Source organism: Meriones unguiculatus (genome assembly GCF_030254825.1).
Source record: "Meriones unguiculatus strain TT.TT164.6M chromosome Y unlocalized genomic scaffold, Bangor_MerUng_6.1 ChrY_unordered_Scaffold_25, whole genome shotgun sequence".
Classification (NCBI taxonomy): domain Eukaryota; kingdom Metazoa; phylum Chordata; class Mammalia; order Rodentia; family Muridae; genus Meriones; species Meriones unguiculatus.
Window position 1 is genome coordinate 23,900,893 of NW_026843710.1, and position 14,750 is coordinate 23,915,642.

The window sequence follows — 14,750 nt, forward strand, 5'->3', positions numbered from 1 at the left end:
AAAATTTTTTTTTTCAATGATTTTGTTGAAAATGTTTTCTGGGCCTTGGAGGAGGGAATCGTCTTTTTCCTCTATTCCTATTATTTGTAGGATTTGTCTTTTCATGTTGTCTTGAATTACTTCAATGGACAGTGTCAGGAATTTTTTAGATTTAACATTTTCTTTGATAGATACATGATTTCTTCCATTTTGTCTTCCACAGGTGAGATTCTTTCTTCCATGTCTTATAGTCTATTGTTTATGCTTATATCTGTAGTTCCTATTTTCTTTCCCAAGTTCTTTCCTTCCACAATTTCCTCTATTTTTGTTTTCCTTAATTTCTCCAAAAAAATAATATTGAATGCTACATGAATTGGTGTGTCACGCTTGCATAGGGATCGTGCTAATATTCTCTGTATTGTTTCTCTTTAAGTATGCATGCTGCTGAAGTGAACACCACACATTTCTAAAAGTAAACATTAATAAAGTTACATGTCCTTGACTTGTGAGTTGCACATTTTCACAGATTCCATTACTGTTTGTTAAATGCATGGATATGTCCTCACTCACTTAAATATTTTCTGTGAAAATGCTTACTGACCAAGGAAAATATTTGAAAAAAAAAAGCATTTAGTTGGGACATGGCTTATATTTTAACTAAGAAAATCCAAGATGTCATGTCAGCAAGTACTCATCTTGTTGCAGTCCTTCACCAAAACTGAGAGCTTTTCATACTGAACCACAGGTGGCAAGAAGAGAGAGGTAGACTGAAAGAGACAGAGAGAGAAAGAGCAAGAAAGAAACATTCAGAAATAGACAGAGAGCAACAGAAACAAAGACAAAGTGTAGGGGTGAGATGGAGGTGCTGGGACGACTCTCATTCCGACCAGCAAAACAGTAGGATCGGTACAGTGACCAGCAGTCAGAACTCGAGGCCTTAAAACACAAGTGATTATGTTTCCCAGGTGAGAGGATATCCCATGATGGGGGATTCAATCAGCTTTAACTCACCCACCTAAACTGAGGAAGAGATCCTGGTTCCACAAGGTGCTTGGTCACCAGCCCAGAGCCACATGTCAGTGAGTTCTGATCACTGTCCCAGACTGAACTGTGGGTACCACAACATCAGAGACTGGAATTTCCAGTCAAGAGATAACCCCACAGTGCAGGAAAAAATTGGGACCAACCTTAGGTCACCTAGTCTTCCCATGGAAAAGACTCAGGTTCTGCAGGCACCCAGAAGCCAGCCCAGAGCCAGAACCGGGGCCCAGAGTCCAGCACAGAGTCCTGCCTGCACACCTGATTTGCTGTCCCAGGTAGAACTGTGGGCCCCATGGCACCAGAGATCAAGTTTCTCTGTTGGGTGTAAACCCACAGGGAGGGGAATGGCTGGTCTGATCTCAGAGCACAAAGCTGATACCACCACCCCAAAAAGTTCTCGGGAATAGTTACCCAGTTTTGGCAGATGCCTAGGCACCCAATTGCCAAAAAGTTAGAAAGGCAGAGCCACATAAGTCTGTGCCTGCAGGTTCTACTTGCCATCACAGACAGAAAGGCTGTCCTCAAAGCAAAGACTGGGTGTCCTGTCAGTAGGAAACCCCACAGCGGGGGTATCATCAGGTCCAATGCTCAGGACACCCAGCACCAAAAGACTTTTTGGATTCAAGCAGACTCTAGGCTCTAGCCTTCTACTGCATGAGTGAGCACCATGCTCACCTGCCTTTGTGGAGTACCACTAGGGCACAGGGGCACACAGCTGCATCTTCAGACATACAAAAACAAGAGAGCATTACAGCAGTCCTCAGATACTGTGCCAAAGATCAATCAGTTATCCCTAGCTAAACTGACAAGACTGTGGGAATCCCTGGTTCTTCAAGAGGGCTGCACCCAACAATTACACCTTAATAGCAACAGCTACTGCTCCATAAATTCAGAGCAAGAACCCCAGCAGCAGGGTAGCCAAAACCAGGATTCTCCTGATGAAAGGAGAGTTACCATACAGGTCCATAACCTGAAGAAAACTGTGACAATTCCTAAGAAGAACCACCATTCAGTTGAACATACCCAAAAAGCAGAGAACTTCAGAACCCCACCAAGTGGATTCTCCCTGCCCCAGGGCCCAACAGACATAAAAAATTATCAGACAACATCTGAAAAAGAGAGATGGGTAGAGGCCAGTGAAAAAGCACAACCAAGAGAAGGCAAAGCAATATGGCATTCTCAGAAACCAGTTATCCAGGAGCAGGTAGCCCTGGACACCCTAACATAAGTAAAATTCAAGAAGATGTTCTTACATCTATGCTTATAAAGAAGTTAATGGAGAAAGTAAATAAAACAAAGAATTAGGGTAGGATGTAATAAAAAAAATATGGCCATCATAAAAAAATACAAGATGCAACCAACCAATTTGTGGCATTCAGAGAGGAAACAGTTAAATCACTGAATGAAATAAAAGAAACAGAGGAATATTCAAACAGCTGAAGAAATTGCAGGGAAATACAGACAGACAGGTGAAGGAAATCAACAAAAGGTTTCAAGATCTGAAGATAGATTTGGAAGAATTAAAGAAATCACAAATGAAGGAAATCATGAAGAGGGAGAACCTAGGAAAGAAAACAGGAACTACAGAGGTAAGCATAACCAACAGACTACAAGAGATGAAAGAAAAAAATCTCAGGTGTGGAAGATACTATGGAAGAAATTGATGTATCCAGCAAAGAAAATAATAAATCTAAAAAAAAATTCCTGATACAAACCATCCAAGAAATCCAAGACAACAGAAAAAGACAAAACCTAAGAACAATAGGAATAGAGGAAAAAGAAGATTCCCTCCTCCCAGTCCCAGAAAATATTTTTAACAAAATCATTGAAAAAAAATTTCCCCAACTTCAAGGGGAGGACTATAACAATACAAGAGGCCTACAGAGCACCTAAGAAATTAGATCAGAAAAGAAAATCCTCCCACCACATAATAATCAAAACATTAAGTATACAGAGAAAAGAAAAAAAAAATGCTAAAAGTTGCAAAGGAAAAAACCAAGTAACATATAAAGGCAAACCGATCAGAATCACACCTGACTTCTCAACAGAAACTATGAAAGCCAGAAGAGCCTGGACAGATATCCTGAAGACCCTAAGAGAACACAGATGTCAGCCTAGGCTACTGTACCCAGAAAAACTCTAAGTCCTCATAAACAGATAAAAGAAGATATTCAATGACAAAAACAATACCTACACTCAAATCCAGTGCTATAGAAGATACTAGAAGGAAAAATACAACCCAAGAAAACTAACTACTTTCAAAAAAAATCACAGAAAGTAAATAACCTCACTACAGCAAAACAAAAAGTACACAAACACACTAACATGGCCAACATCAATATGAAAGAATCTAAGAGCCACTGGTCATTAATCAATCTCCTTCAAAATCAATGAAATCATTCTCCAGTAAAAAGACACAGACTAAGAAAATGCATGCGTAAATAAGACCCAACAATGTGTTGCATACAAGAAACACAGCTAAATCACAAAGATAGACATTACCTGAGGGTAAAGGGCTAGAAGACGGTTTTTCAAGCAAATGGACCCAAGAAACAAGCACCAGTAGAGATTCTAATATCGAATAAAGTAGATTTTCAACCAAAATTAATCAAAAGACATAGAGAAGGAAACTTCGTACTCATCAAGAGAAAAATCCAACAGGAAGATATCATAATCCTGAACATATATGCCCCAAATGCAAGGGCATCCACATTTGTAAAAGAAATTTTAATAAAACTTAAACCACACATAGAACCAAACACATTAATACTGGGAGACTTCAACAGCCCACTCTCAACAAAGGGAAGGACAGGTCAACAAAACAGAAATTAATGAAGAAACAATAACTCTGACAGAGATCATGAATCAAATGGACTTACAGACATCTACAGAACCTTTCACCCAAACTCAAAAGAATTTACTTTCTTCTCAGAACCTCATGAAACCTTCTTCAAAATAGACCATATAATTAGTCACAAAACAAGCCTTAATAGATACAAGAAGGTTAGGATAATCCCTTGTATCCTATCTGATCTGGACTGAAATTGGACCTCAATGAAAAAAAAATAGTAAAAGGCCTACACACACATGAAAACTGAACAACTTGCTACTAAATGACAGTTGGGTCAGAGAAGAAATAAAGAAAGAAATTAAAGATTTCCTAGAATTCAATGAAAATGAAGGCACAACATGCCCTAACTTATGGGACACAATGAAAGCATTGCTAAGAAGAAAGTTCATAGCACTAAGTGCCTTCAAAAAGAAATTCAAATCATCTCATGCAAGCAACTTAATGACTCACTTAAAAGCCCTAGGGGGGGGGGGAAATCGGACACACCAAAGAAGAGTAGATGGCTGGAAATAATCAAACTCAGGGTTGAAATCAATAAATTAAAAACTAATAAAACTGTTCAAAAAATAAATGAAACCAAGAGCTGGTTCTTTGAGAAAATAAACAAGATAGTCAAACCCTTAGCCAAATTAAGTAAAAGGCAGAGAAAAACTACCCAAATAAACAAAATCAGAAATGAAAAGGGGGACATAACCACAGACACTGAAGAAATCCAAACAATAATGAGGTCTTACTTCCAAAGACTATATGCCACAAAATTTGAAAATCTAAATGAAATGGACAATTTCTTGACTGATTCTACATGCCAAAGGTGAATCAAGACCAGGTAAAACAATTAAATAATCTTACATCCCCTAAGGAAATAGAAGCTGACATCAAAATTCTACCATGCAGAAAAAGCCCAGGGCCAGATGGTTTCAGTGCTGAATTCTACCAAACCATCAAAGAAGAGCTAACACCAATACACTTCATACTATTCCACAAAATAGAAACAGAAGAAACACGACCAAACTCATTCTATGAAGCCACAGTCACATTGTTACCTAAACCTCACGAAGACCCAACAAAGAAAGAGAATTTCAGGCCAATTTCTCTCATGAACATTGATGCAAACAAAATACTTGCAAACTGAAAATAAGAACACATCGAAGATATCATCCACTATGACCAAGTAGGTTTCATCCCAGGCATGCAAGGGTAGTTCAATCTACAGAAATCCATCAATGTGATCCACCATATAAACAAACTGAAGGAAAGAAACAAACAAACAAACAAACATATGATCATCTCCTTAGATGCTCAAAAGGCATTTGACAAAATTCAACATCCATTCATGTTTAAAGTATTGGAGAGATCAGGATACAAGGCACACACCTGAACATAATAAAGGTGATATACAGCAAGCCTATAGCCAACATCAAACTCATAGGAGAGAAACTTAAATCATTCCCACTGAAATCAGGGACAAGGCACGGCTGTCTTCTCTCTCCATATCTCTTTAACTTTGTTTTTGAAGTACTAGCTAGAGCAATAACACAATTGAAGGAGATCAATGGGATACAAATTGGAAAGGAAGAAGTCAAAGTATCACTGTATGCAGATGATATGATAATATACCTTAGTGACCCCCAAATTGTGTCAGGGAACTACTACAGCTGATTAACACCTTCAGCAAAGTGGCTGTATACAAAATTAACTCAAAAAAAAATTAGTAGCCTTCCTATATACCAAAGAAATAAGGAATGAGAAATATATTAGGGAAACAACACCATTCACAATAGTCACAAAGGATATAAAATACCTTGGTGTGAACCTAACCAAGCAAGTCAAAGACTTGTATGAAAACATTTTAAAATCTCTGTAGAAAGAATTAGAAGAAGTTATTGTAAGTTGGAAAGATCTCCCATTCTCATGGCTTGGTAGGATTAATATAATAAATATGGCCATCTTACCAAAAGCAATCTACAGATTCAATGCAATTCCTATCAAATTACCAACACAATCCTTTACAGATCTTGAAAGAAAAATTGTCACCTTCATATGGAAAAACAAGAAACCCAGAATTGCTAAAACAATTCTTACAGTAAAAGATCTTCAGGAGTTATCTCCATGCCAGATCTCAAGCTGTAACTATAGAGCAACAGTACTAAAAACTGCATGGTACGGGGATAGGAACAGACTAGTGGATCAATGGAATCAATTAGAAAACCCTGACATAAATACACACACTTATGGACACCTTTTTTGACAAAATGGTCAAATCCATTCAATGGAAAAAAGACAGCATCTTTACAAATGATGCTGGTCTAACTGGATGTCTACCTGTAGAAAAATATAAATAGATCCATACTTATCACCCTGCACAAAACTAAAGTCTAACTGGATCAAAGACCTCAACATAAAACTAGACACACTAAACCACTTAGAAGAAAAAGGGGGGAATACCCTTGAAATCATTGGCACTGGAGACATCTTCCTGAACAGAACATCAACAGCACGGGCTCTAAGAGCAACAATCAATAAATGGGACCTCACTAAACTGAAAAAACTTTTGTAAATCAAAGGACACTCTCCTCAGAACAAAACAACATGATATTGATTGGGAAATGATCTTCACCAACCCTATATCTGACAGAGGGCTAATATCCAATATATATAAAGAACTAAAGAAGTTAAACAGCAAAAAATCAAGTAATCCAATTAAAAACTGTGATACAGAGCTAAACAGAGAATTCCCTGCAGAGGAATATCAAGTGGCAGAAAAACACACAAAGAAATGCTCAACCTCATTAGCCATCAGGGAAATGCAATTCAAACGACCCTAAGATTTCACCTTACACCCATTAGACTGGCTAAGATCAAAACCTCAAGAGACAACACATGCTGGAGAGGTTGTGGAGAAAGGGGAACCCTCATCCATTGCTGGTGGAAATGTAGAGTTGTACAACCACTCTGGAAATCAATCTGGCGCTTTCTCAGACAACTTGGAATAGTGTTTCCTCAAGATCCATCTATATTATTCCTAGGCATATATCCAAAAGATTCTCACATACACAATAAGGACATTTGCTCAACCGTGTTTATAGCAGCCTTATTTGTAAGAGCCAGAAGCCTGAAACAGAACAAATGCCCTCAGTGGAGGAATGGATACACAAATTGTGGTATATCTACACAATGGAATATTACTCAGCAATAAAATAGAAGGAAATCATGAAATTTGCAGGGAAATGGTGGGATCTGGAAAAGATCATTCTGAGTGAGCTATCCCAGAAACAGAAAGATGCAAGCAGTATATACTCACTCATGTACACATATAATATAGGATAAACCTACTAAAATCAGTACACCTAAAGAAACTAATGAAGAGAGACGAGTCTTGCTAAAATGCTCAATTCCTATCCAGAAAGGCAAGAGGCTGGACATCAGAAGAAGGAGAAAAGAGGGAACAAGCCAGAAGCCTGGCACAGAGGACCTTTGAAAAGCTCTGCCCTGCAGACTATCAATGCATATGCTGAGACTTATGGACAACCTTTGGGTAGCATGCAGGGAATCTTAGGAAAGAAGTGGGAAACAGTCTGATCTGGAGGACAGGAACTCTACAAGGAGAGCAACAGAACAAAAAAATCTGAGCAAAGGGGTCTCTCCTGAGACTGAAACTCCAACCAAGGTCTATGCATGGAAATACCCCTGCACAGATGTAGCCCATGGCAGTTCAATATCCAAGTGGGTTCCATTGTAATAGGAACAGGGGCTGTCTCTGACATGAACTGATTGGCCTGCTCTTTAATTACTACCCCCTGAGGGGAAAGCAGCATTACCATGCCACAGAAGAAGAGAATGCAGTCACTCCTGATGAGACCTAATTGACTAGGTTCAGCAGGAAGGAAAAGAAGACTTCCCCAAACAGTGGACTTGGAGAGGGGCATGCATGCAGAGGGTGGAGGAAGGGAGGTATTCAGACAGGAGGAGGAAGGGAACCACAGGGGGTATACAAAGAGAATAAAGTGTAATTAATAAAAAAAATGTAAAAAAAAAAGTATATCCAGTAAACCAGGAACATATTAAGAACCAAGGAAGTATCAAATGGATATTACCAAGATATTTCCTCATGTTGAAATAAATTTCTGATATAAAAAAGACAAAGTGACAGAGACCTAGAAACAGAGACTCCATTCTCTCTAGTCACTTTCATTGGCATATCAACCTAACAGCACACCCTCCTATAATATAAATCCAAAAAGAATTATATATATTTTTAGTTAATTTTTTAATTAAATTTTATTTGTTTATTATTAGTTACATTTTATTAACTCTGTATCCCGCTCCCTTAATCCCTCCCAATCCTACCCTCCCTCCCTCATCTCCTTCCTGTCCCTTTCCAAGTCCACTGATTGGGGAGGGCCTTTGATCTGACCCTGTTTTATCAGGTATCTCCAGAGTCCTCCTCTGTGGCCTAGCAGGACTGTTCCTCTCTTGGGTGGGTCAAAGAACCTGCCATTGAGTTCTTGTCAGAAATAGTCCCTGTTTCCCTTACTATGGGAAACCAATTGTTAACTGAGCTATCAAGGGCTTCAACCAAGCAAAGGTTCTAGGTTATATCCATACACGGTCCTTGGTGGAGTGTCAGTCTCAGAAAAGACCTTTGTCCCCAGATATATATTTAATATTTTTTATTTTAATTTTTATTAATTACACTTTATTCACTTTCTATACCTCCTTAACTCCCTGCCCCCCCCATCCTACCTTCCTTACCCCACTCCACACTTGCCCCTCCCCAAGTCCACTGATGGGGTAGTCTTTCTATCCTTCCTTCTGATCCTAGTCTATCAGATCTCATCAGGAGTGGCTGCATTTTTTTTCTTTGTAGCCTGGAAAGGCTGCTCCCCCATCAGGGTGAAGTGATCAAAACAGCAGGACAAATAGTTCATGTCAGAGGTGATCCCAGCTCCCATTACTATGGAACCCACTTGGGCACTATACTGCCATGAGCTACATCTGTGCATAGATTCTAGGTTATCTCCATGCATGGAACTTGGTTGGGTATGAGTCTCAGAAAAGACCCCTGTGCTCAGAATTTTTGGTTCTGTTTCTCTACTTGTGGAGTTCCTGTCCTCTCTAGGTCTTACTGTTTCCCCCTCCTTTCATTAGTTTGTATGCACTCTGCCCAACAGTTGGCCGTAATTCTCAGCATCTGTTTTGATAGACTGCAGAGCAGAAACTTTCAGAGGCCCTTTATGGCAGCTCCTAACATGTTCCCTCGATTGTTTGCATTGGTAAATTTTAAAGTCTGGTTTTCACTTTTAAAATGATAGATGTGCTTTGGTTTCACTCATAAAGAGGATTCTTTGTTTGACTATTACAAAAACAGGTTTGAAAAAAAATATTTAAATGTTTAAAAAGCAGGTACCATGGTTGTTTTTGTCTTTGTCTCTCTCTTTTTTTTTTGTTTGTTTGTTTCGTTTTGTTTTTGTCTGCCGGCTTCTGTTTTGGTTTGCTCACAAAGTCTGGGAAACTTGGAGAGTTTCCAATATGGTGGAGGGAATCTGGTGGACTCTCCAATTCCTGTAAAAGGGGCCCATGAAAGTTCTCCTCTTTTTGGGACAAGGAGAGAGAGTCATTGGTATCATCTTCTGTGTGATAAGAGGGTTGATGTTGCCTGCTCTCAATCTGGAAGCTGTGGAAAGGGCTGTGGGGCCTCTATTCCTTCTGGAATCTACATTTGTGGAGAGGACACATGAGGGTCTCCACTCTTTCTGGAATCTGTGGGACTTGTGCTTGGTAGGGGCTGATCAAGTCCTGGTATTTGGTATTCTAGTTGCTCCAAGGTGACAATGTTGAATTTCTATGTTACTTATGTAACTCTCTCTGTGTGTATGTTTATCTGTAGACTTGGATATTTTTAAACATGAGACAATTAGAATCAATACCTCTGAGTTTGATCCTTGATCATCTGAGTTAAATTTTATAAAACATTTTAAAATTTATCAGATATTTTCATATAGTAACCCTTGGGCAGTCTAACAAAAAACTTAAAACAGTTGATCAACCCTTTGTGGGAAATATAAAAGCTTGGTATTTATTTTATTAAATTTACAAGGTAAAACCCAAGCCATGCTTTTCCAAGCCACCCAATTAAAAAAAATGGAGTAATTACAATATATTTGTGTTAATAAAAACCTATAAAATATATTGTTCTTCATTTAAAAAAATGGAGATTCTTTAATACAAAATGTTTGCTTATGCACTTTTACAGGAAAAAAGTACCACAGTTCCATGTTAGCTGAGGGTTATTTAGGGTTATATTCAGATCATTGTTAAATAAATCTTTTCTCCTTTAATTTTTTGCTGTTAAGTTTTAGTACAATATGATATAATTAATAAGATTTGCTAGCCCCTTTATAAATTATGTTTAATTAAAAGTTTTGCTTGGATTTTAGTTTAAAAAGAGCAGATATAAAGTTATTCTAAAGATTATAGTTGAGTACAAGATTGAGTTTTACCCAGTCTTGTTTAGATTTTTTTAAAGATTAAAAGTAAAATTGGTACCATAAAGTTTGCCTATATAAATCTACCTAAAATTTGGTTCTAAAACACACATTTAAAAATGTGCCAAAATTGAGATTATAACATCCTGTTTTATAGTATGAAGTTTAGAGGAGATGATAAAGGTAGTCAGGAGTAACTCAAATATGCTGGCCCTCAGACTTGTCAGTGATCTAATAAATATGGCATTTTAACATACGTAAGCTCATTATGACAGAATCCAACATATTGAGGCACAAAAAAAAAAATAATTCAATTTAATAGGTACAACCTATAGTTATTCTATTTAAAAAAAAGTTAGCACAATTGTTGATACTTTAACTGTGTTTGCTGATGGTTCATTATCTAATATTGCTGCCTATGCTTATAAAAGAAAATCAATATCTTTTCAAGTGTCTAACACATCTGAGCAAATAGCAGAGTTATCTGCAGTATTAGCTGTGTTTCAAAGTTTTAAAAAGCAGTCTTCGAACATTTTTCCAGATAGTGCATATGTAGCTCAGTTTTTGCCTTGGTTAGAGAGTGCAGGTCAAATTCAGACATCTTCTCCTGCTGGAATTTTATTTTTACAAATTTAGAAATTGATTAAAAAAAACTTTCTTTTTTATAGGACATTTGAGTGCCCATTCTAAGTTGCCAGGACCCGTGTCTAAAGGAAATCCATTGTCATATAAAACCACCTAAGTATATTGTTCACAGTTAAAAGGAGCCTAAGATGCCCATAATATGCATCATCTTAATAATCAAACCTTGAGACTTAAGTATGCATTGACTAAGGAAGAGGCCCATAGTATAGTCAAGGCATGAAGTACTTGTCCTCAATTTCACCCTGTCTCTCATTTGGGAGTCAATCCTAAAGGATGGTTTCCAAATCAGATTTGGCAAATGGATATTACTCATATGCCTGAATTTAAACATTTAAAATATATACAGGTTTGCCTAGATACCTATTCTGCATTTATTTTTGCCATGACTCAACCAGGAAAAGCTGCAAAGAATGTTATTTCTCCTTGTCTACGGGCTTTTAATGTTCTAGAAATTTCTAAGCAATTTAAAATGGACAATTGTACAGGATATACTAGCAAGTCATTTAAAAGATTTTTTTCAAGAATTTAAAGTTTTTCATATAACTAAAATAACTTACAACACTCAAGGACAAGGCATGGTAGAGCATGCCCACTATACAGTTAAGATTTATTTAGAAAAAAAACAAAGAAGGGTGAGCTACTTCCCTGGACACCTAAGAATCATCTTAACCATGTTGTTTTCATTCTGAATTTTTAAAATTTGGATAAGCATGTTAAATCTGCAGCAGATAGATGTTGGCTTAGAGAAACCAAGAAAACTTTTGCTAAAATAAAATGGAAGGATTCTTAAAAAAAAAAAAAAAAAAAAACAATGGCATGGACCCAACCCTGTACTCACATGGGGATGAGGATCTGTTTGTCTTTTTCTGCAGGAAAATTATGCAGCTTAAAGGCTACAGGAAAATCTGGCATGACAAGTGGATGAGGAGTTTTCTCCTGTTAATGATAATGATTTCAATGAAGACCCCTCCAGTCTTGATGACTGTTGATTGGGCTTACTTTGCTAAATCATCTCTACTACATCCAGTTTCCTAGGATGATCCAGAAGTCCTTGTTTATGTCAACAACACTTGGGTTTAGGTTTTCCTGCTTTTGAAGGAAAACAAGTAAAACAGACTCATAACTTTTCAGGAATAGGGAGAGATTATCCTTTTGTTTTAACAAAGTATTCATCAGGACAGCTTACCAGTGTCCCATGTATAGGTCATAGGTCTGAATGCCTACAACTCTAATGCTGGGATGGTAGCTGAAGACTATCTTTGCAACCAGGCAAAGGGGAATATTGGAGGACAGTCTTACAATTCCAATGAGTTACACACCCTGTGAGAAAAGGGATCAACATACTTGTCCTCCACTGATGGTTCCTTGGACAAGATGCATTGGATAAATGCCCTCCATCTACTCCTTGGACTCTGACCCTGCATTTACAGCCATGGACTGGACTGGTATATCCTTAAGGATATTAAGAATTTGGCTTCTGGTAAGGCAGTGAAAATTTCTTTGTTTCAGAAAAATGCTTTGGTGCTGGACTTTGCAGAAATTCAAATTCAAATTGGCAAACCTATGTATGGAAATTGGGGGCTGCATTGGGATATATAGGTATTCTTTCTGGGAATACAAATAGCTTTGCTAAGTTATTCAAGTTTACTTCTGTTTTGGCATGTGATAATCCTCCTTATTTACTGATTACTGGAAAAAATTGCAGTAAGACATTTTAAGAACAATGATACCTATTCAAATGAAAGTATGAATTTCAATCTTAATAATTGTGGTAGTGCTAATAATAATACTCTAAGTATTAGTTGTTAAGCAACCTCATTTTGTTATGATTCCTGTTAAGAATTCTTATTCTTGGTATGATGAAACATAATTTAATTGGACTCAGATTCAGAATTACCTTGCTGCTATTTGGTCTAGCAAAAACTTCTCATTGGATGTGTTAAAGATGAGATATAAGATCCATAACATACAATTTTCCAAGAAACCTAGGTTAGAATTGGCCAATACAGCCTGGGATATATTTAGTAGCCTCAGGATGTACTTTCCATCTTTTGACTCTGTGCTTTGTGAGGATTGATACCTGGGGGTATGGGTTTGTTGGACTGTGCCTACCTTCCTTGTGTGTTTTTGTTACTTTTTCAACAACTTCAATGTATACAAGTGCAGTTGCATGAATTTAAAATAAAGATCTCTAACAACTTCATTTAATATGGAGGTAAGTCAATGACATGTCAGAGTAAAATAGGGGTTTTTCCAACCTAGGACAAACACTCATAAAAATCACATTCTAGACCTTGATGATGAGTAAGGAAAAATGCACATTTTGCCAATCTAAAAAAGGCTCTCCATAAAACAAAGAAGGGAGAACTAAAGGTGTCTGGTAATTGGAATTCTGCCTCCTGGCCATGGCAGATGTGGGTCTTATGTAAGTTCCATGCCTCAGAGACCATCTTTTGTGGTCTCTGCAAGCGGGGTGTTGTGAGCCTGAGAAGTAGATAGCAAGCCTCCTACAACCTTGGGAAACAGAGAACAAACCTGAGTGGATTGCTGGATGTCTTGCCAGGTGGCACAGATGTGTTGCTTTGTGAAAAAAAATTTCCTTGTATCCTTTGTTCTTTAAGCATTGTTCATGTTCAGTAAACTGAGACTTGATCAGCAATCTGTCTTGTCTTCATTATTCTCATCTCTGTTCCCCCATTTATAGTCCTTCTTTCAAGTGGACCCTGTTAGAGTAGCCTGCAGGACTGTTAGATTATCTTCTCTTTTCCCTGCTCTTAAAGACTCATTACCTCAACCCCTAGACTCTGCCATTCTCTTATATCAATAAGAATGTGAAGGTACATTTAGTCAGTATGCTAGCAACTGTTCAGTTCAAAGTCACAATCTAAGAAAATTTAGATCCAAGACCACAGTAGGAGACCACCTTGTTATTCAACACATTCCCCTTAATCCCACATCCCCAGATATTTACTCACTGGGGAGAAAGTGCAAGAGAGACAGATTACTAAATAGAGAGATCTAGACCAACAGAAACAAAGATATAACATGACAGACACTGGGAGACAGAGACTCCATTTCCTCTGGTCACTTTCTTTGGCAAAACAACCTCACAGCACACCCTACTACAATATAACTCCAATAGGAATTAAATTATCTAACAGGGGCATGCCTCCTATTCCTTCCCAGACATTTTCTTAATGGGAACCCACATGTAAATAGATGAGCTTCAAGAGGACAGTGGAATTCAAATCACCAGAAGAAAATGGAGGAACTTCTAGGCTAAAAGAATATAGTTATCCTGAAAGTTTGTCATTCAATACAATGAATAAAGTCCCAACACCCTTCAAGGACTAAAGAAAATAATAGACAAACTCCTTGGGGAAATTTTGGAATATTTCTATAATGGAGGATTCTTCAGCTAAGAATATGTTATCATATTTTCTGGCTAAAGGATGAAACCAGGAAAAATCATCCCGGGTAAAGTAACTAAAATGCAAAAAGACAGATATATAATGTATTCACTTATTAGGAGATCTACTAATAGTGAGGGATAAAGTTCCTATAGGCCATCTATTGTGACCAAACCAGTGTGCCTTGAGGGAGATTGGGTGTCAGTTAATTGAGTTATGGGTCCAGGACATCCTTCGGAAATTTTCAAGAAACCCAGGCTGTTGTTATTAAAATATGTTGCTCTCTCCCTCAAAAGATAGATCAGTGCAATGTTACTTCTGCATCAAATTGGATTGCAT

General features: G+C 37.6%; 1 non-coding gene across 1 annotated transcript; it reads right to left on the reverse strand.

Moving 5' to 3' along the window:
* Positions 1-329: 329 nt before the first annotated feature.
* Positions 330-436, reverse strand: LOC132651799 (U6 spliceosomal RNA). The gene has a single exon (XR_009589363.1). It is a non-coding gene; the product is annotated as a U6 spliceosomal RNA (small nuclear RNA).
* Between the last annotated feature and the right edge of the window lie 14,314 nt (positions 437-14,750).